General features: G+C 40.3%; 1 pseudogene; it reads left to right on the plus strand.

The window, feature by feature from the left end:
- LOC116589345 overlaps positions 1-17,577 on the plus strand; it is a 61,447-nt pseudogene extending 43,870 nt beyond the window's left edge.
- The last annotated feature ends 4,719 nt before the right edge of the window (positions 17,578-22,296 follow it).

Genomic DNA, 22,296 nt, shown 5'->3' on the forward strand with positions numbered 1-22,296 from the left:
AGTATAGGGAAGTGCTCAACCAAAATGACAGGAGTATGTCAAAAGGACATAAGAATCTACTGAAAGAGCATTTGATAGCCAAATAAAGTACAGTGTATGAATCAAAATAGAGTAGCATTGTATTGTGATGTAAAAATAAAATAATAAAATAAAAATAAAAATAAAAATAAAATAAATAAAAATAAAATACTAAAATAAAAATCCACCAACCATCGGCTTAATATATGATTGAATAAACAAACAAATGCAGGGGGAAGGGGGAAGAAGGAAATCTATACAGAAGAATTCCAAATAATTTGTATAGATATTCTGCCCTCAAGGAGATGGAGCATAACATCCCACTCCGAAAATAAAAAATACCCAACTCTTCTAAAGAGCACAGTAAAGAGAAAGCTGGTAGATGCAACCTTAGGGTATTAAGATTAACATTATCAGTGATAAGTCGTGTGACTAGCACGTGTCCCTAATATGATGTGTTAAGAAAGGTGTCTTACCTCTCTGGTCTTTCTCCCTGATACCTCTAATCCTAATCTAATGATGAGAAAAGCACCAAATTGCAGCTGAGGCATAGTCCACAAAATATATGACCTCTACTCTTTAAACTGTCAAGGTCATCACAAAAAAGGAAAGTCTGAGAAATTGTCAAGTCCAGAGGAACATAAAGAAATACAATGATTAAGCATAATGTGGTCTCTTGGATGGCATCTTGGACACAAAAAAGGACATCAGGGAAAAACTAATGCAATAGGAATAAAGTATAGAACTTAGTTAATAATAATGTACCAATATTGGTACATTAGTTGTGATAGATGCACCAATAATGTAAGATGTTAATAATAGAAGAAATGAGTATAGTGTATACAGAAATTCTCTGTACTATCTTCACAACTTTTCTGTAAATCTAAAACTGTTCTAAAATTCAAATTTCTCAACATTATAAACCAAAAGTATATTTACCACATCTTACACCACGTGAAACTTTAAGTCAGTCATGGAGGTCAGGGTAAATTCATGTCTGCCCAGAGCCCATGTCCTTGTTTTCTCATACCAATCTGTATGATTCACATGAAATGAATGAGGCAAAACAAAACAGACATAGAAATGTGGCCTTAACAAAATAGATACCTGCTAGAAGCCACATTTATTCCTGATCCTTATATTGATTCTTCAACAAATTCAAATCACAGAGCAGCTCTGTGAGTAAGGCTTTTCTATCCTCATTTCCTGGTTGAGATTGCTCATAAAAATGACATAACTGAACTAGGAGTAACACAAAAACTGATATTCTTTCATTTACTCAAAAAACCTTAATTCAGCACCTGGTTTATTGAAAACCTAGAAGAGTTCAAGGTACTGATGTGAGTTCAAGCAACATAGTAATGAATAAAACAAAATAACTTTCCTGCCCTCATGGAACTTCCATTCTAGTGGGGGAGAGGGGAAAAGAGTAAAAAGAAAAGAAAAAAAAAGCAGACAACAAGTTACCACTAATTTATCAGGCAATGATACAGGCTGTAAAAATAAATTAGAAAGACTTCTTATTTTCACTGGTACATAAGAGCTTGGAACAACTCTTCTTAACTCCATCAGAGAGATGAGTTCATTGGGGAAAGTACTGCCCCCAAAATTGGAGAGTCTGACAGACTGATAGAGATAGTAGAACTTATTGCAACAGAGATCCACTTTTGCAGAAACCATTAGGGCCTGAGGGGTAAACCTGAACTATAATCAATGAATTGCTGGAAGCTTACCATGGACGCGTCTGTGAGTTAAAATTCTCTAGGATATGGAAGAAGGGTACATTTTTGTGAGTTTTACCTTCTGGAGTTCTACCAGGTTTTCATCATGAAGATCAGAGGAAAAAAAAAATCCTTGTGCTTCCTATATGAGCAGGGGGGAAAGAACCATTTTGAAATATACCAGAGTTTTCTGTTCTTAACAAGGCCTGTCCTCAAGATAAACTATTTTACCAGAGATTAACCTGCTGGGTTGGGAAATACCTAAACTCAGCATCCTCCAGCCATCCTGTCCCATCTAAGGCTATGAAGTTCACAGCCAAGGGCACAGCCTCACTGAAAGGCTGAGATCTGATCACAGGAATATAGAATGCTTCCTCTTCTCCCACACTTAAACACCACAACACTAAAGGCCTGTTTAGTGAAAGTTCCTTTCACATGGTACATCATGTCTGGTTTTCAACAAAAATTGCAAGGGCATTCTAAAAGGCAAAAAAACATGCTTTCAAGACATAGAACAAGATCAGAACCAGACTTGGATATGGAAAAGCTGTTGGAATTATCAGGTCATGACATTCAAGAACAACTATGATTAATATGCTGAGGACTGTAATGGATAAAGTAGACAACATACAAGAACAGATGGATAATGCAAACAGAGATGGAAATACAAAGGAGAATCAAAAAATACTAGAGATCAAAAATATTGTAACAGAAGTGAAGAATGCCTTTAATGGGTTCATTAGTAGACTGGACACAGATAAGAAAATAATCTCTGAGCTTGAGGACATGTGAGTAGAAACTTCTAAATCTGAAAATCGAAAAGAAAATTTTAAAAACTGGGGAAAAAGAGCAGAACAAAATATCCAAGAACTGTGGGACAATTACAAATGGTTATATATATATATATATATATATATATATATACACACACACACAGTGGGAATATCAGATGAATAAAGAGAGAAAGGAACAAAAGAAATATATAAAGCAATAATGACTGAGAATTTCCCCAAATTAATGTCAGACACCACACCACAGAGCCAGGAGGTACAGAGAACACCAGGCAGGACAAATGCAAACAAATAAACAAAAAACTGTCCCTAGGCATAACATCTTCGAGTTGGAGAAAAATCAAGATAAAGGGAAAAAGTCTTAAAAGAAGCCAAAGGGCTTGAGGGGAACACTTACTTATAGAGGAACAAAGACAAGAAATACACCTAACTTTTTCTCAGAAGCCATGTAAAGAAGAAGAGAGTGGGGTCACATATTTAAAGTGCTCAAAGAAAATGACCACCAAGCTAGAATTCTGCATCTTGCAAAATTACGCTTTATTAATGAAGGAGAGGTAAAGACTTTCACAAACAAACATGAATTTATTGCCAGTAAACCAGCCCTAAGGCAGAAACTTTATATATAAAAAAAGGAAGAACATTAGAGAAGAAATAAGTGAAGGTAAATAAAAACTCTTCTTATTCTTACTCTTAATTGATCTAACAGTAATAGTTCAGTTAGAAAAACAGCAACAATGTATTTGCTTCTCTGTGTATGTGTGTGTGTATATATATATGATGAATGACAGTAATGATACAAGGGAGGGGAGGAAAGAATTAGGATATCTTACTATTATAAAGTACTTATAATACCTGTGAACCAGGATAGTGTTATTTGAAGTGGATTTGGGTTAGTTGTAAATGTGTAAACTCTAGGGCAACCACTAAAACAAGTAAAAAAAAAAAAAAAGTATACTTGAGGTGAAAGACTCAGAATACCCAACACAATATTGAAGAAAAAGTAGAAAGTCAGGGGAAAGACACTACTAAACTTTAAGACTAACTATAAACATATAGTAAGCATGACAGAGTGGTAGTAGAGAAATATTAGACACATAGATTAGATGAACATAATAGAGAGCCTGCAAATAGTCACGTATATAGTCAGCTGATGATTGACAAAAGGCAAAAACATACAATGAAGAAAAGATAGACTTTTCAAAAAATAGTACCAGAACAATTGGCTATCTATAGGCAAAAATTAATCAATTAATTAATTAAGAAGAAAAAAGAATTGAATCCAGACACACACCTTAAACTTTTTCACAAAAATTAACTCAAAAATGATCATAGACCTAAATGAAAGCACAAAATGATAAAACTCTTAGAAGATAGGGGAAAATCTAGTTGACCTGGGCATGGTGATGACTTTTTAGATACAACACCAAAGTCATAATCCTTCAGCGAAATACATGACTAGCTGGACTTCACGGAAATTGAAAATTTCTGCTCTGTGTAAGACACTATCAAGAGAATGAGGATAAGCCTCAGACTAGAAGATAATATTTGCAAAGAATATATCTGATAAAGGATTATTAGCCAAAATACACAAAGAACTATTAAACCTCAATAATAAAAAAATGAATAATCCAATTTAAAAATGAGCAAAAGGTGTGACTAGATATACAGATGGTAAATAAGCACATGAAAAGATGTTCCCCTTCATAGGTCCCCAGAGAAAAGTAAATTAAAACAAAAAGTTGCCACTGTAGTCCTGTTTGAATGGTCACGATCCAGAACACCGACCGCACCAAGTGAGGGTGTGGAGCAACAGGAACTCTCCTTCATGGCTGGTGGAAATGCAAAATGGTACAGCCAATTTGAAAGACAATTTGGAAGTTTTTACAAAACTAAACATACTCTTATCACAAAACCCAGTAATGATGCTCCTTGGTATTTACCCAAAGGAAATGAAAACTTATGTGCACACAAAACCTGTACCTGGATATTTGTAGAAATTTTGTTCATACTTGCCAAAACTTGGAAGCAGCTAAGACATCCTTCAGTGGGTAGATAGCTGTATCTGCTCCACATCCTTTGTCTTACATCCAAACAATAGAATAGTAGTTAACATTAAAAAGAAATGAGCTATTGAGCAATGAAAAGACATAGAGGAAACTTAAATGCATATTACTATGTGAAAAACTCTAATCTGAAAAAGCCACATGCTGTTTGATTCTAACAAATGGTATTGGAGAAAAGGCAAAACTACGCAGACAGTGAAAAGAAGAGTGATTAGGATGGAAGAAGGGATTAATAGGTAGAACAGAGAAGATTTTTAGGACAGTGAAACTACTTTGTATGATACAATATATACATTATAATGGTAGAAACACTTTCATTGTATTTATTTGTTAAAATACATAGAATATACACCACTTTGAATGAACTCTAATGCCAATTACGGCTTTTGGGTGGTAATGATGCATCAGTGTGGGTTCACTGATAATAACAAATGTACCACTGTGGGCCAGATGTTCTTTTTGGGGAGGCTGTCTCTGTGGGGACAAGGGGTACATGACCACTTTTGTAACTTCTACTCAATTCTTCTGTGAACCTAAAACTGTTCTTTTAAAAAAAAAAGGTTTTTTTAAAGTGAAAATATTGGGGAACAGAGACAATCTCAATTACTGTTGAATTTACTGGGAAGATGTAGTGATTGAAAAAAAATGCAGGTTTCACTTTAAAGAGACTACTTGATTCAAAAGACTGCACTCTGCTGACCAAGAACAATTAATTTTCTTGGAACAAGATGGCAGTCTCCCTGCTGCTCTAGACACTCTGAGGATTGGATGGACTGTACATGGTAAATGGACCACCACATTTTACAGGAAGCACGTTGTTTCCAAGGGAATCTGGGGGAAAATTGCAAAGTGTATTCCTTTAGGAAGGATGACATCTTGTTTGCCTGGGGCAATGGAGAAAAATATATATTATCAATGTCATAGAATATGGTATTCTGTTTTCAGTACTACATCTTAAATGGAGTAGGGACAAACTAAACAGTGGTAAGTATGAAAACAATATCTAAAAATTTTCAAATATTTGATCCTCACCAAGTATCACGGTGAATATTTACCACATTCTGTCATTTCACCTTCACAGTCACCTGTGATCTAGGCGTTATATTTGTGCTTCGGTTGATACGTGAGGAGACAGAAGCTCAGGAAAGCTGAGTACCTAACACAAAGTCACAACTAATAAAAGCTGGAGCCAGGATTTAGATCCAGGCAGACTGACCTTGGAGCCCACTCTTTTAGCCGTGTCCTCATGGAATTTAGGAGGCTGTTCTCAGAAGATCAGATAAAGGAAAGGGAGCAACAAGGACAAGCTGACTTTAGGGATATGAGAGCTGTTCCCAAATACTAGAAGACCGATTTCTCAGATGGAAGAAATTTTTAGACTTGGACCCAACAAAGAATATATGAAAGCCATAAGGAAGAAAATTTCACCTGAATTAAAAGGATGGGGACACCTGTGTGGCTCAGTCAGAAGAACATGAGACTCTTAGTCTCTATGTCCTGAGTTTGAGCTGCATGTTGTGTGTAGAGAGTACTAAATAAATAAATAAATAAACTTTTTTTTTAAAAGCCCATAAAATAAAAGGATGATTTTCTAACAATAAGAACTGCTGAAGGTAATAAGGACTGACTTGGTAGACAGTTGTGTCATCGGAACTCAAGGTGTTCAATAGAGAAAATACGGAGGGAAGGATTTATCACCGTTTTTTTCAGACAATAGTTATTTCCTAATTATTAGATCCTGAAATGAATTTAGTGGAATATTAACATCATTATTTTTAATGAAACAGAAAGAGCAGAAGAGAAATTATTTGAAAGTACAAGATCCATGAAACTTTTGATTGGTTTTATGTACATGTAAGTGCTCACTGGGTTGTTGAGATTATTACTTGTGAATCATTAAGTAGATGTGAAAACTGTTGGCTTAAATAATTGGTCTCTAAACCTTGGCTGGTCTTTGAACCAGTACTAGTCCTTGATGAAGTTGTCTCTGGTACTTATATAACCTAACATAGTGTTTTTCATTAAGTTAGATTTATTCAATTCAAATGATTACCCAGCCTTTAGTCTCAGATTGTGTCCTTCTAAATACATCATTTTTCAACGTCCTTTTTTAAAATGAGAAGTGGTAGACAGTATTTCCAAACATGGTGACAACAATATTGCCCCTCCCACATGACCTTTTGCAATGTGACTGTGTCACTGTTCCATCAAAAGTCAGAATCTATTTTTAATTCCCTTGCATCTGGGCTAGCCCTATGAGCTGTATTCAGTAACAGAGCGAAGCAAAACCAATGCTTATTTAACTTCAGAGGATGGGATTTAAGGGATATGTAGCTTCCACCCTCATTTCATCAAATATTTCCCCAGCTACCATCTGGTGAGGAAGCTCAAGTAGTCATATGAAGGAGAAGTAATACCTTAGTCTGGCAGCTCCAGATCATTGTCAAGCTGAACTGTGAGTGAGGCTCCTTTCGATTTTCCAGCCATCCCAATGGGCACCATGTGAAGCATGCATTCTTAGTCAAACTAGAAAACTGGGAGAAATAATAAACTGCTGTTGCTGTGAGCCATTAAGTTTTGGGATAGTTTGTTACAAAGCAGTAGATACTGAAAGCATGTGGTGACAATAGATCTAAGCCAATTATCTGATTATCTGATTTTAGCGTCCCCTCTTGGCAAAATAAAAATGGACAACCTGACATATCTCTCTTGTGTTGTTGTTTTTTTTTTTTTAACTTTTTGGTTCTATGAGATTAGGTCTATGAGAACCTCTGGATTTGGTGACCAGAGATGCTAGGAGATCCCGAGATGCTAGGAGATGCTAGGAGATGTTAGGAGATGTCTTCTCTTTTGTATACCTTAATACTCTTATTGTCCTGGCCAGATGGAATAGGTAATACTCCCTATGATCTTGTCATAAAATTAGGAGCCTGTAACTATGCTAGTGTTTCTCACACTGTTGTATAGGAACCTTCACTTCTACTTGGTGAAGTACTTGAGGATGGGAGCTCTGCCATATCCGTTCTTGTTTCCTCAGCATCTACTTTGGGTGCTGGGCATGTAGCATCTTCTTAATAACCTGGCAGAATCCATTCTGCCAGAATCAGAATCATTTTGTAACACCTTTCATTGCTCTCAATTACCAGCATGCTAGGGGAAAGCATCCTGTCACATACATAGGTGCTTAGCTCATGAAAATGTAATGAGAAGAAAGGAAGATTGTTGAAGGCTATAGGGAAAGGGAAGAACCATGCCTGTGGAAAGAGTAGGATAGGTACACATGCTAAATAGGTCCCCCCAAATATCAACTTACTCTAGTCCCAGAAACAAATGAGCATAATTCTATGTCAACACTGAAGAGCTTCCATGAAAAAAATGAAGCGAATTATAATTAGCAAGAGCCAATTCTTTTCTACCTAAAGCTTACTGTTGGCCCAGAAGAATTAACAAAAATGAGGTTTGCCTTAATGATGCTTATATTCCCCAATGATGTGGATATATTGTATCCTCCATTCAAGTTCTATTCTTCACATGGGGTCTAAAAACAGAACAATTTCATGTGATATTTTTAGATACCGAATGTAACTGTACCAATAGTAATAGAACCATCCACTAACTAGAAGAGAACTACTGATTAGACCAGTTAATTAGATGATTTAATTATTTGATGTAAACACCTATTTTCAAGTCACTGAATAAGTGGTTGAGCAAGACATTTACTATAATTATTCACTGCTGTGAGTTCCTTCTTACTGATGCATACTTACTGACATTCACTAGAAGTTAACAGAAGACAGGGGTGGGGTGGTTGTTGCTGAATGTCATGAAATACATTTTATGTCCATAGAAATTTCTCCTCAGAAAATGTATCTGTGATAATGATGACAGTGACTTGACCAGTGAGTATCCTAGAAATATTTAATCTTCAGCTGTGTGGATTGACATGGGTCTTGAACAACTCCTGAATATGTTTAAAGCTGTGTTCAATCTACTTTTTTTCCTTAATTGAAAATGACTAACTTTTGCCATAGTTTTAAAATAAAGATCTTTTGTAAAAATGAAATCCTACTAGTAAATTATAAACTGTTAAGACTCTTTCATCCTTTATTAAATGAATGCAAAGGATTCACTGGTTTGATCTAAAGCTTTACGATATCAAGAGGAAAATTATTATGGACTAGAAAACACTTTAATTCTGTGGTTTGTTTCCATATTATCAAGAGATCTGAGAGCATCTTTGTAATGTTTCTCTCCAAAGAGTTCATTCATAAAGAAACCAAATGGAAAGGAAGTGGGGAGGTCATTGGGCAATTTTTATTTTGTAATAAACCCTAGGTTAGCTTTAACATTCTTGCATCTGATGATTCCCCATCATAAGAAGAAACATCTTTAACAAATTAGGAACATTGTGGTGGTTGAGTATAGGAATTCCCTGTTCCATTTGAACGAATTAAACAAAGCATTTTCTTAAAAGGGAAAAGAGAAATATTTTCATTTTCAATTTTTCAATTTTCAGCTACATTTTATTTGATCTTAAGACCATTGATTTGCTGAAACCAAGAGTCATTTCTAGTCTGGCCCTATGAATTTGGAATGGATGTTTTTGAAAAGATATTCGATTTGTATATAAATTCTGATCTAGCACCTGATAATCGTTTTGCATTACCAGGTAAATAGACACCGCTTCTCATTAATATTCTTTTGGTTGGATAACACTGCATATCTTGTACATTGAAATTAAATTAAATCAAGGAGAGTGAAAAAATAATTCCGGAAGAAGTGAAAATGAAGCTAAAATAACATCTGCCATAGAGTAGCCACAAAGAACTTCCATAAAAGGATAATACATAAAATACAAACATGGAAATGCAAGTGTTCTATGGTTTTCATACCCAAAAAGGCTGTGTAAAACTCTCTTATAAGTTAAAAAAGCAGAGAGATCATAACCATTGAAAGAGAAATTCTTGACTGGCAATTAGTAGTAAGGTAACTGAGCAAAGTCTAACCAACCATTGTTTCCATGTGTACTAAGTACTGACTAGACAGAACTCTAAGCACTGAAGACCTTCAAAGTCCTTGGGGTCTTCCTGGCTCTTCCTCACACTTTTCTCAGACCTGGTCCTTCCCACTATACTCCCTTAATACACAGTAACTACACAGATGTTAAGCTTATCTACCATCACTCGCATAGGGAACTGGAACTTGGTTTTTCTAGAAGCGCCCCTGGCCTCTAAACTTCCACCTAGAATGCTGTGTTCTGTCAGAGCACTGGGCCTCCCCCTCACAATGCTGGTTCTCTCATTCCTCAAACTCCTTGTTCTCGTGGTTCATAGGTCCCTCTTAAAGGCCCAGAAATCACAGAATTTAGTCCAGGCTTCTTTTCCCAGGAATGCCCATCACAGTGAGGCTTCCAAGGCTCCAGTTCAGCCCCTCTTCATCCCTAGGAAATGACCCCAGGCTTTGACCCCCACCCTAGAGATCTGCAAAGGGGGACCCCACCCCTAAGCTCCCCCCGGATGCACAGTGATTCTGCTTCCCATCCTCCCCTACCACATTTCCACCATCCCAATGTTGACTGTTCTACCCTGACCCAGTGCGCCCCCAGTCTGTATTCCTGGTAATGGGGGTGTGAGACATATATCACTCAGATGAAGAAAAGATGAATTGAGAGACAAAGAGTGGGCCATGATGACCAGTCAGGTCAGGCATGTGAATCTGGACTCTGAGAAAGGTGGTAAAGACTAAGTGAATAAAGGCAGAGATAACTGACTTTGATTTTCAATGACTGCCAGAGCAGACAGGCACAGAATAGCGCTCCTTTCTGGATTAACTCGAGCTAGGAACAGTTTATCTCTTGACATGAGCAGTGAGAGGAGATCCGGGCCCCAGACAAGGGAAGTGTAGGAGACAGATAAGATATAATTATGATATGATTTTAAAATTGCAGTAAATACAGAGTCAACCCAAGATAATTTCCCACAGTGTTCCCAAGCCACGGGAGATGACTCTGTAGGCAAAGAGATACAGTAACAAAATATCTGTGGTCAAGGGTTATTTTGCTTGGAGCTCAAAGCCCAGAAAATGGCAAAGTCTAAATAATAAAAAAGTGACTCAGAAACTAGAGCGATGGCTCCTAGTAGTGAGCCAGTGCCAGGTCGGTTGCATGGGTTTACCTGAGCAAATTTAAATATAGGAGTATCTGAACTCTATCTCCAGAATTTCCATTTAAGAGGTTGAGGGAGAGGGAGACTAGGAAGCTGTGTTTTTTTAAAAGGCTCTTGGTTGATTCGTATGTGCATCCAAAATTACATCCCACCGGGCTAGAAGCCACAAGTTCTGAGCTCAGCGACAGACATTTCCAGCTTAGATCGTTGACTCTGTCTCCAGAGATGAAACAGGAGGGAGCAAAAGGATGGTGCGGAGGGGCGTGAATGTGAAGAGGATAGAGCAAAAGAAGGAATAAGCACCAATAAGCCAGCATAGGATTAGCTGAAGAGTTGCAGAGAAAGTGTGAAACTTGCATCCGAAGAGAAAAAAAGAGCCCCAGAGACAGCAACAGACATGACTTTAAAGACGTGGGTAAAAAAAAAAAAGTACTAGAGTTAGTGAGCTGCTTCATCACACGGCCGGTTCCTCAGCCCAAGCGTCTGCAGGTATGTCCTCCCCACATCCCCAGTCGGCCTCTCCTTTCCTTCTTTACCGACACTGCATTTCTTATTTTCAAAATCCATTCCCCATTTTCACTGAAAAATGCAGTAATACGTAAATGAGTGTGTGTTTTGGAACTAGCCTTAGTTGGATTCGGATCCTGATTGGGTTCCTGTCCTAGCCAGTGCCAGGGGCTGTAACAAGATACCAGAGAGTGGGTGGCTGAAACAATAGAAATTAATGTCTCACAGCTCTGGAGGCTGGCAAGCCTGAGAGGAGGGTGCCAACATGGCTGAGTTCTGTGAGAAGCCCTCTTACTAGTTTCCAGATGGCCACGATCTTCCCGGGTCCTCACATGAAAGAGACCAAAGAGAAAAAGCAAGCTTTCTCATGGCTCCTCTTAGAGAGGCATTAATCTCATCCCGAGGGCTCCACCTTCATGAACTCGTTACCTCCCAAAGACCCCACTTCCAAATACCATTGCATCCCAAGATGATTTCAACATATGAATTTTTAGCGTTTAAACATATGAATTTTGGGGGGACACAAGCATGGAGCTTACTAGTTACCTGCCCTGGGGGAAGTTATTTGAGCCCTGGGTTCCTCCTCTGCTGCAAGGTTTAAAATGGGCTGTGCTAGATATTTCGTAAGTTGTCATTGGTCTTGTTCTCATTTATCTTACTCCAGCATTAGGGTTTCCTTGAAACATTCTTTCTTTTTGATCTCCTTAGTGCTACTACTCCTTCTCTTCTGTTCTTTTTCAATGGCTTCTCTCTTTTTTTTAACGTCTTTTCATCAAATTGTGTGTTTTCCCCAAGACCACCAAAATACAACTTCTATGTGGAAAGTTTTCCTATTGACCCCTCTCTTCCCAGCAGAGCTATGTATCCATCCTGTGAAGTTCTCATTAGGCTCCCTCGACTGTACCCCACAATGTCCTCCGCACACAAATTATAGGGCAGTGTTATCTTCCTCTCTCACCAGATGGTGAGCTTCCTGGGGGAAGAGACTGGTAACCTGGAAGCATAGTTGATGCTCAGCTAATAGAGTTTGGAAGGAGAGATGAAATATTGAGATTATGAATGAATAAAGGTCCATGTTTCCAAAGTGTAGGTGGTACACATTGTCCACCTCCATCCCCTTTTCAGTGATCAATTGAGGACAGGCGAGCTAAATCAGTTTGGAGCTGTGAGACATAAGGTAAGGTTTATTTGAATCTTCTGGGAAAGAGGACCAAATTTCTCTCTGTCCTGCTGAGTGTGAACAGGGATGTGTTTGTTCTAGTAGCTACTGATGGTCAACTCTTGATCTTGAGGAAAGCCAGCCTCAGTGCTGTGGATACCAGAGTAGGGATATGGAAGGAACATGGGTCTTACCTGATATTGTTGAGTAACTGAATCAACCAGCTCTGAAGCCTGATCATCCTCTGTACTTCGTGCTACCTGTGATAATACTATATATTATCACATATATATCATATAGGTACATACAGCATATATATATATATATATATTACATATAATATATATATATGATAGAAGCAGAGCATTTTGTTTAACCCTAGTTTCCAAGATGCAGAAGCTTGTATATCATATTTTCCCCTTATAAGACACATTACCATTTAGTATTTCTGAAAGTTTCCATGGGGAAGGTATCATTTTACTTTTGTGTTAATCCCTTGAACACTTAAACTCCTACCTCTTTTGGGGGTGCCCAGGTGGCTCAGTGGGTGAAGTCTCTGCCTTTGGCTCAGGTCATGATCTCAGGGTCCTGGGATTGAGCCCTGTGTTGGGCTCCTCATTCACTGAGGAGTCTAATTCACTCTTCCTCTGCCTCCCTATTCTCCACTCATGCTCACTCTCTCTCTCAAATAAATTTAAAAAAGTTAAAAAAAAAAAAAACCTCCTGTCTCTTTTTTAGTGACGTACTTACTGACATCATTCTGAGAAATGCTAGAATAAATATGTCATCTTCTCCCTTGAAATACCTTTTATACTTCTTTCCACTTGCTTAAATGTTGATCATTTTCAGCTTCTTGCTCAAACCTGACTTTCTGGGAATGGGCCACCTCAGTTGTGATTGGCACCTCCCTCTTCAGGACAGCAATCCCAGGTCTAATGCACCGCACTCACTCAGCCTCTGCTGACCTTGTAGCATTGTTTCATCATATGCCTATGCTTGGCTCAAAACAATAGTGATACCATGTGAAGATACAAACTGGGTCTTTGTCTGCTCTGAATTTGTGTGCTCTGAATACCTCTCAGGCCCAAGACAATGGCTTGAGTATGGTATGTACCCAGTCTGCTGCTCTTATTTCCATCACTTATCCAGGTGAAGATCATGTACATGTCCTAGTACGTCCTCAAAACCTATACACCTGGCCCATCCCATGAACTTCCTATTGGCCTTGGTAGGTGCTCTTCTAGTCCTTGGACCCCAGCAGTGAGTAAGAAGGTCATTCATCCTGCCCTAGCCGTGAGGAGGACTGCAGCGGAGGAGGGAGAATTCTAGTGTAGAGGTGTTCCAGGTGAGCCTTAACCAAGTCTTGAACCAAATTGGCAATTGTAGGAAGCGAAGAGAAAATGAGTTCAGGAGTCTTTCAAATGTTTTAACCAAAGACTTGGTGAAGGGCCGCTAAAACAAGAAAAAAATCACTCCATGACTGAGGCATAAAAAAAGAGCAGGATGATCATAGGTTATTCTGTTTTATTTAGGTTTGAGGTATGATAACAATACAGTTGTAAAATCTTACCCATCCTTCAAGGCATAGCTCAAATCCTGCCTCCCTCTCAAACTACCTACCGTTTCCTCCGCCATCGGTGATCCCATCCTCCTAGCCCACTTCCTTGAACTTCAGGCTCCTGTTTGGTAACTCAGGGCCATGTGGTTTATCTGCCGATGGACATGCTTTATCTCCTCCCCTAGAGTGTAAGTTCCTCAGAGCTGGTTATGCCTCTATTTAATGTTGTGTGCTGGTTAAAACCTGGGTGCTGGGGTCAGAGCACCTGTATTTGTATTCCAGAAAAATCCCTTAATAAATTTGTGTCTATGGGAAGGTGTGTTTTTTCATCTGTTGGTTGAAACAACAACAATACCTACTTTGTAGGGTGGGATTATAAGGAATACATGAAAAATGCATGAAAATCCAACAATACCTAACCCACTGCATTGAAATAGTGGGCACTTGAGTAAACATTTCTTGAAAAAAACATAAATGAATGAATGAGTGTCACCAAGGCACCTCAGAGAGGCAATGTTATATGGGGACAAGACTTGGGGTCTCAAGGGCAGAGGATGGCATCAAGGATGGTCAGAGGTCACAGCTCTTAAATTCCCAGCCTCAAATTGGCTTCCTACCATGTAATGATTCTGCAGATTTTATTTGGTTTCCTTTGTTTTAGGTTTTACTATGTCCTAAAGTCATCTTGAGCCTTTTGGGTACTGCTTTGAGGAAGACCACCCCAGAGTTTTATAACACAAGGCTCTATTTTGAAAAATATTCTGTACTTTTCAACTTCCAGCATTTGAGGGGAGCCTTGCATCAATTTGGCTCTTCATGCATACCATGCCTCCTGGGGATAGCCAATGGGATATTCTAAGTCTAAAGTATATTTTTTGTGCTTTATTTGTCAAAGCTGTGACTTGAATTTTTCCAAAGGCAATTTTTCATCATTATAAGACATTAGCATCCTTTCATTCACAAAGCATTCTTCGTGAGCTTTATGTTTGTACGAAAGAATACTGTTTTCGAATACTGTTTTCGTCAGCAGATCTTAAGCACCTTGTATGAGTTTTAAGTAATCTTTGAAGATTCCTTATCTCTCTTCAGCCTGACTCCCATTCAGGCTGAACTTGAGATATCTCAAGGACTCCCTCAGGGAGGAGAAGAGGGAAGTGGAGCTTAGAGCAAGCTCAGGAGAGTCTTAACAATTTCTTCAATAGCCTTAAAAGTCTCTGGCATCTGCAATGTGTTTTTGTAAAATATCTTGGGAGCTTGAAGCACAGAAAAGCCCAGGGGCGTCTTATTCTTCCTTCTTATTACTGGATTAAAACAATAAGGACCTGGGGCGCCTGGGTGGCTCAGTGGGTTAAGCCACTGCCTTCGGCTCAGGTCATGATCTCAGGGTCCTGGGATCGAGTCCCGCATCGGGCTCTCTGCTCAGCAGGGAGCCTGCTTCTCTCTCTCTCTCTCTCTGCCTGCCTCTCCGTCTACTTGTGATTTCTCTCTGTCAAATAAATAAATAAAATCTTAAAAAAAAAAAAAAATAAAAAAAAAAATAAAACAATAAGGACCTGATAATGAACTTTGCACAAAACCGTGGACAACAAGTGCTTACTTCCTTCAGAGGTGTCCTGCAACGGCGTAGGGCCAGATGCATCAGCAGAGAAGGCTGGGCCCCATCCTCGCAGCCCCTGCCCAAAGTGGGGTTGGCAAGCTCAAGAGCTGCCCGGGGGGCCCTTGCCCTGGAGTGAAGCTTGCTGAGAAGAAAATGGGGTCTGAAGAAGGAAGAGGTACTAGCAACTTGGAGACTTCCAGGTGGCCTTTGTGGAGTTGGAAGAATTAACCAGTACGAGTGCAACGGGAGACAAGTAAGTCCAGAAGGGAAATAGCTCAACAGTTTGAGATAGTCATTGCAGTACAATGGAAGCACGCGTCCTGTTGCTCTTCACCTGAGGAAGTTTTCAAATGCATTTTCAAGGGAGACTAAACATGCCTTTTAGTTCTCTTGGCTGAGCATGCCACAAGCTCACACTCTGATTTTCTTCTCAGATGTTGGACAAAGGAGGGATACGGTTCCATTATGTCTGTCAGGGCCCTCTGTTTGGCATTGTGGTAATTTACTGGGATCTTTGTCTCTATGTGAGGGATGCCACATACCACCATGGTTCCCACCAGAGTCAGTGGTCTGTTTCCTCTTTGTCTTCCTTCTGAACTACCACCGCATGACATCCACCTCCCCAAATGTGCTGTCTTCCATTATTCAACTAAAAAGATGCTTTACCAGCACCAACGCCCTTAGATGTGGTTCATTCAAATAGCATCCCACCAGCAGCTAAACAGTAACTGGCATCCCTCAGCCTCTGATGAGCGAGCGAGCCGAGAGAGACGAGATTGCTTCAGGCTTGAACAGACAATAATAAAACATGTGCAGATTCCAGAAGAACACACACCAAATCTAATAAAGACTTGGTGCCACAAGAGGCTGTGTTGGGAATGATGCTGGCGTTCTTTTGTTTTCCTCCTGGATCTTCTTCTTGGATAGGTTTGCTTCTGGGAGCCATGGTCCCAAGTCTCCACTCCCCATGATAGTGAGTAGACTTGCCTTTAATCGTGCTGCCTCTTGGTTGTTTGGAGCTGGGTTGCTTGGAGCCACGGAAGGACTTGTTAGAATTCTGATCAAGTGGAGTCCAGGTTGTGAGTTCAAGCTCTTGGAGTTGCTAGCCTCAGTGTCCTCCAGCCACCCCACCAGCGCCTGGCATGGCCACAGGGGCACTGGGTTAAGGATGTTGGTGAAGTTTCCATGCTGCTGTGCTTGGAGAAGAGCCTTTAAAATCCATGCTTCACTGGCAGTAGCTAAGAAACGCCATTAAAACCAAGTAGTAGTTGTAATTCCAGAGTATAGAATAGTTGTAGTACAGTATGTAGAGAAGAGGGAGTATTTGAGGGCACACAAAAGACTTCTCCCAGAAGGCAATGTTTGAACTAGATCTGAAGAAAGGCAAGATAACATCGTGGCCCTGGGGAGACAGAAACAAAGCATGAGCCCCAAGACTGAGGCATGAAATACTGAGGCATACTCAGGGTTTTCTAGAGGTATTCACATTTTCTTTTTCAAATATAAAAGTAGAAACTATTAATTTCATGCAGTGCAGTAAAGAAAATATCTGTTTCAGACAACCTTCCCAGGGGAGGGGAGGTTTAGCTACTTGGGAGTAAGGGGGAGTGGGAGGGATTAGCCCTGACCCTAAACTCTTTTGGATTTCACATGATCTGAACTCTCAGATTGTTTCAAATTCTATCGTTTTAAATGCTTGGCTGTCCTAGTGGAGTGGGGGCAGGCAGAAGAGAGGAGAAAGCACTGGGATTCTATTGAGCTGTAAGACACCTCTCCTCTGCTTGGGGGTCCCTTTGATGCTGGGGGAGGGAGGGAGAAGAAGGCGGCCTCTTTTCTCTTCTCTAGGAATGAGCGAGCAGCAACAGTGTGGGGCTCCTTCCCACAGCTGCCCAAGCGCTACCCGCGCCTGCCCTTCGCCCCTGATCTCCCACGCTCTGTGCAAGCCCCCCCCGCGGGGCTCTTCCCTTGCTTGCCCCCGAGGTCTCCAGCGGGACGATGAGGAGGCAAAGGGACCCCAAACGACAGTCCCCGGAACCGCGCACAGACCTCCTACTTAGGACAAAACCTGCCCTAAAGCTTATTCAGCAGGTACATTGCGTTAAAGGGGTGTCGTGCGGGAAAGGGATTGGGATGGATTTCTGGATCTTTACAGTGCTGGGGAAGGAGGCTGGAAGAGTGAAGGCTCCATATGGTCGTCAGCACATGTCAGTTTTTCAGCTTGCTTGTCTGTGTACATCTGGCTTCCTGTCCTTGACCCTAAATTACTTGATCCTGTCGGAAGGCAAGCTGCTCCCGTCAAGCCCGAAGCCGCCCAGGCTGGGGGCGGGAGGCAGGGCCGGGAGGCGGCCGCCCCGACTCCAATTTAGGCTGTCGTGGGTGATCGGTGGCAGCAAGAGGTCCTGTGAAAATCGTCTGGGCTGCCTCTGCTGGCCGCCCTCCAGTAAGAAATGCTCACAGGCCTGTTCTCAGGCCGCCTCGTTCCAGAGGGTCTAACTGGGAACACAAAATGCCCTGCTTTTCTTCTTCTTCTTTTTTTTTTTTTCCACCAACCTCAAAGAGATCCTTTTATGGACAGACCCGTGCCTGCCTCTTTTTTAAAAATTCCTGTTGAGAAGCTGACCTCCCTTGACCGGGGTGAGGCAACAGGTGACCCCCTCAGAGAGTGGGTGGTTGTCAAAGCAGCTCTGTCTCCGGGGTCTCGGCGGAACTGAGGACAAATAGGGCTTTCAGCCTGAAAGGACACAGGCGTTGCCTCAGGACAAGCCCTTGAATCGGGGTGGGGTAGCAGGGCACTGGGACTCTTGGCCTCACAAAGAACTTGTGGCTGGTCCTAAAGCTTTGGAAATGCAGTAGGCTTTACGTGATCACATTGGCAAACAGCAGAGCAGGATAGGATCGGTAAAAACCCTTTGGGAAAAGTTCTTTGGGTCTTTATCCAAATGCACTGGATGCATTCAGCGTAAAAGCTTACCCTCCGTGGGGTCTCTTCCCCGGAGCCTTGTGGAGAAGAGATTCTGAGTTAGGTCAGGATTCTGAACATCACTGGTGAGAGGAGGAATGATGGACTAGGTTAAAGGGATTTTTCTTAAAGACCTGTGTCTGGGATTTTTCAAATCTCTAGGAAAGGATACACTTGATGTTGTTAATTTACTAAGCCATAATTAAGCATCATAACATGAACTGAAATGGCGTTCAAAACTGGCCTCACCTACCACTCAAATGTCAGCAACTTAATATAGAAATCTTTTTAGGAAAGGACTAATAGAATAGGATCTATGTAACTGAAAGGCAAACGTTCAATTATTTTTGGTACAAACGCATTTGGTTCAGGTTTTAATGGCCTTTTTTAAGCCATGGATTTAGATCTCTGTATTTATTTTATGTTTGGAGTGATTAAAAAGAAAGGAAGCTACAAAAATGCTCAGTTCTTTTTCTACTATTAAGAGACTTGGAATAGAGGATTCACTTGTCCCCTTGGCCTGTTTGTATTCTACTTTATTTTATTTTTTATGTTATTATAGCCTCATCATATATATCATAAATATATATTATATATTTATATAGTATGTAAATTTGTAAATATATATATAACTTATAAATATATATATTTAAAATGCATTTAGCATTTATAGTGCCTTTCACTAAATTGATCATTTCCATTTTGGTGTTACAAAGCCAGGAGAAGTCACAGTGACTATCACGGTGATCTACAAGGCCTGGGGAGAAAATAGAAGTGGCACCACACAGAGTTCTCATAGACTGTAGAAGTTAGCATGCATTATTTCAGTTGATCATGACTTTGGGATTTTGAGCTAATCCAGAGCCAGTCAGAAGTGAAGTCAAGCCTCAGTCACTTAACTTTTCCCTCCCCTTGGGTTCTTTTAGCCATTGGTAGGGAGTCCAAGGAAAGCCGCTCAAAATAAATAAATAAATAAAATTGCAGAGTTCTCACGGTGCCTGCTCGCATCAGAAGACTTGAGCCCTGGTCTGAGTGGCTGGTTGGCTAAGGGTCGTTCATTATTTCTCCAGATCTGCATTCGCGATCCCACAGTTGTCTCAGGAATAACATAATAATGAGTGTCATTTACATAGAGATCATTCTTTACTGTTTACAAAGTTCTTTTACACACAAAAGAACTTTGAAAGGAAGACTACAATTGCATATGATTTCAAAATCCAGTTATCCTAACAGCTGAAGAGATGGTTCATAGTTGTCTCAAATATTTAACAGGAGTTTGGAAAATCACTCGCTGTCACTTGGATGGTCTTTTCTGAGCTAAAAGAAGCTGTTTCAAAAAACATCTATTGAACAGGGTGCCTGAGTGGCTCAGTCGGTTAAATTGTCTGCCTTTGGCTCAGGTCATGATCCCAGGGTCCTAGGATTGAGCCCCTTGTAGGGCTCCCTGCTCAGTGGAAAGCCTACTTCTCCCTCTCCCTCTGCCCCTCCCGCTCCTGCTCATGCTCCCTCTGTTTCAAATAAATAAATAAAATCTTTTTCTTTTTTAGATTTTATTTATTTATTTGACAGAAAGAGGTTACAAGAAGGTGGAGAGGTAGGCAGAGAGAGAGGGGGGGAAGCAGGGTCCCAGCTGAGCAGAGAGCCTGATGTGGGGCTCCATCCCAGGACCCTGAGACCATGACCTGAGCCAAAGGCAGAGGCTTTAACCCACTGAGCCACCCAGGCGCCCCTAAATAAATAAAATCTTAAAAAAAAATCTATTGAGCATCTCTCATCTGCTGTGTATTGTGCTAGGTTTAAAAAGGTGAGCAAAACTGGATCCTTTCCCTCAAAGAACTCATAGTCTGGATGAGGAAACAGACTTTAAAAATAAAATAAGGTCATTTTAAAAAGTGCTAGAGAAGAAAATGAGACAGAGCCTCAAGCGAAAGGCAGCCAGAGGAAGCTGTTCCAGGTAAGCAATAAAGACAGATGTGGGAGTAGAAATGGAGAGAAAAGACTAGAGATGCAAAAGATTTTTCTGAAGTAGTTGAGATTCTCGGTATTTGAAAGTAGGTACTATCTAATACTCGTTCCTGATCCTGATCTGTTTTTTTAATGTGCACCAGCAAAATATATGCCTAGTGTCTGGCTTCTCATCCTTCTAAACTCAATTTTTAATCAAGCCTCACGTGACTGCATCTGAATCACTGTCAGATCTAGCTTCAAGGGCATCTGGGAAATGTCATTGTTTAATTTTCAGGCCTTTTTAGTACAGGAAGAAACAGTAAAAGGAGATTGGAATAGATATTGAGCAAGTGAATATCCATAATTATATCCACTACAGTGGACAATTAAATGCAGGGGGGAAGAGTGCAGTTTAAAAATGATTCTCTCCCTCAATTTAGCTGACTGAGAAACCAATAACTGAGCCAGGAATTAGAGGAAGGAGAAAGCAGCTTTGGCATTCAGTTTTGGACATGCCCAGTTTAAGATACCTTGAGGCCATGCAGGTGGAGATTCTCAGCGGGCAGTTGGGTAGACCAGAAAGTAAAAGAGTTAGAGGTCTTTTTTTTTTTTTTTTTCATAAGCAATAGATAAGATTAGGGAGTGAATAACATCATGCAATTAGATCATCATAGTAAAAAGATGCCAGTACTTAAATAAAACAGGAGAGATTTAAGCTGAGAGGATAGATCCTACAGACAGGAGAAAACAAGTGAGTATGCAGAACAGATGGGGACTCCATGAAGCAAAGGGGATGGTGAAGTTGAGATATAGAGGGGTTGAGAGAATAATACCAAGATAACCTGTCCTAATCCCTGAAACTTGTGAACGTGGAAAAAGAGACTTTGCAGGTGTGAGTAAAGATTTTGAGAGTAATGAGATTATCCTGGATTATCTGGATCAGCACAATATAATCACAAGTATCCTCTTAAGACAGAGGCAGGAGGCTCAAAGTGAATAATGGGAGACATGGCCATGGATGGTTGGACTGGTACAAGGAAGGAACTACGAACCAAGGAGTGCAGGAAGTCCCTGGACATTGAAATAGGCAAGGAAATGGATTCTCTCCCACACCTTCCAAAGGAACCAGCCCTACCAAAACCGGACTTTAGCCTAGCGAAATTGATTTCAGACCTTTTCCTCCAGAAATGTAAGAGAATAAATTTGTGTTGCTTTAGAACCCTGGATTTGTGACAATTTGTTACAGCAGCAATAGAAAATGAACACAGGCAGTAACAGTTGAATTAAAAAGCAAGTGTAGAGATTGGTTCTAGGGAGGCAAGAAAAGAAGTAGCTTCCACAGAGAAGAAGGAGAGAAAGGAAAGCTGGATTGGGATGAGGATACATTTGCAGGAACATGAGGCATGTGCACAAGTGTGTATTGTACATAGATAAGGGTAGGAGGCAGGAAAAATGAGTTTCTTGAAGGAAGGTGGGAAAATGTTTTATCACCTATTTTTTCAATTAAATTGTAATAAGACTATTTTTTTTGAGAGAAAACAACAGTATTCAAAAATTAAGGTGAAAAGGGGTGCCTGGGTGGCTCAGTGGGTTAAGGCCTCTGCTTTCAGCTCAGGTCATGATCCCAGGGTCCTGGGATCGAGCCCCACATCAGGCTTTCGGCTCAGCAGGGAGCCTGCTTCCTCCTCTCTCTCTGTCTGCCTCTCTGCCTACTTGTGATCTCTGTCTGTCAAATAAATAAATAAATCTTAAAAAAAAAATTAAGGTGAAAGTAATGAGGAATAGAAATAGCATGGTAAATTAGAGAGAATC

The sequence above is a fragment of the Mustela erminea genome, chromosome 4 (assembly GCF_009829155.1).
Source record: "Mustela erminea isolate mMusErm1 chromosome 4, mMusErm1.Pri, whole genome shotgun sequence".
Taxonomy (NCBI): Eukaryota; Metazoa; Chordata; class Mammalia; order Carnivora; family Mustelidae; genus Mustela; species Mustela erminea.